This window comes from Carassius carassius, chromosome 22 (assembly GCF_963082965.1).
Source record: "Carassius carassius chromosome 22, fCarCar2.1, whole genome shotgun sequence".
Classification (NCBI taxonomy): domain Eukaryota; kingdom Metazoa; phylum Chordata; class Actinopteri; order Cypriniformes; family Cyprinidae; genus Carassius; species Carassius carassius.
Genome location: NC_081776.1, coordinates 23,714,331 through 23,716,186, shown reverse-complemented (window position 1 = coordinate 23,716,186; position 1,856 = coordinate 23,714,331).

Here is a 1,856-nt window from a genome sequence, read left to right as displayed (position 1 = left end):
CTCACCAGATCAAAATAAAAGTCCTGTATAATTCATTGAGTTTTGAGCCCATAAATGTGCAAATATGCATCAGTGAAAGAACACGAAGTAAAATTCTGTCTTAAATACAAATCAGTAATGTTTGAGTGTAGAGTCCATTAATGATAGTGTTTATAAAATAATGGTTTATCACCTACTGGAAAAGAGATACAGGACAAAGGTAAAAAAAAAGTCTGGGAGGCAAATAATCATCGGAATGTAAGTTCTTATAATAATGTACACATTCTCAATTTAGATACCTTGTAATAAACAAGTTACACTGCTGCACAGACATTTCTGGAGCGTATTTTAATTGCTGTGATCAAAGTAAAATTTTCAGCATCCAGCCTTCAGTGTCTTATTACCAATGTTTTAAATGGCAGTACTGTTTCATATCTTTGTAAATAGTTCAAATGTTATAAGACTTTTATTTTATTTTCCCCCTCTTTGGTAAGACATTAATAGCAAGGATGCATTAAATTGATCAAACGTGGCAGTAAAGACTTTTATAATATTATACAAGTTTTTATATGTTTTAAACTTTTATTTGAACTTTTTAAACTTTGTATTCATGAAAGAATCCTGAAAAGTTTTCATGGTTCAAACATTAAATAGCACAACTGTTGGAAAAATCAGCTTTGCATCACAGAAATATTGCATCGAATATATAATAAATCTAATAAACAATCTAATAAATGCAGCCTTAGTTAGCAGAAGAGACTTGTGTACATTAGCAACATTAACAAGGTGATCCTCCCTTTCAGATAAGGATGATGACAGTACAGACTCAGGATGATGAGGATGCAGAGAAACCATTTTAAAATAATTTTCTCATACCTTTGGCTATCTATGTGCTCTAACAAAACTAAATAAACCTAACTACATTAATATGGTAAATTGTATTAAAAGTTTCCAGTTTGCAAGGAATCTGGAGTCTCAAGAGCTGGAAGATCAAGAGCTGAGGAGGAGCCTCGTTCCAGAGCGAAACACTGCATCAATCCTCCATGAAAATATCAAGAGTGAAGTGTCACCTTCCTGTACTTCCCTCAGAAGAGGCTGTCTTCTGCTGCTGCTCATTCCTTATGACAATCCTAGGTAATGTCCTAATTATCTTGCTACTTCTAAAGATTATCTTGTCAGATTTCCCTGTGGTGTAAAGTGTGTAAAGAGTGACTGAATCTGCTTGGGAAAAAAATCCTGAGGTGTGGTGTGAACCCAAAGGATAAACTCGGATCTAGTGTAAAACTAGGATTTTTTTTATCCTTGTGTTTCTGGTCTCTCACATTTTTAAATTCTTATAAGATTTAAAAATCTTTTAGTGTGTACTTAGTGTTATTTATACAGTGAAGACTATAAAGTGTTATTTTACAGGTTATTTTTCCAGTAGGGATTGTAGGTGGGGGGAGTGAATGACCAGTGCTTTCTTCCACCCTCAATACCATGACTTAGGTGCCCTTGAGCAAGGCACCAAACCCCCAACTGCTCCCCAGGTGCTGCAGCATAAATGGCTGCCCACTGCTCCGGGTGTGTGTTCACAGTGTGTGTGTTCACTACTCACTGCTGTGTGTGTGCAATTGGATGGGATAAAAGCAGAGCACAAATTCAAAATATGGGACATCATTAGATCAGAATGAGCTTTATTCACTAAGTTTTCACAAACACACAAGGAATTAGTTTTGGTTTCCAGGAGCTCTGGGTACATACATATATAACACGAGAGACATTATAACATAAAACACTTACATAAGTACAAAAGTAAAATAAATAAATGCGCACACACACACACACACACACACACACACACACACACACACACACACATATATATATATATATAT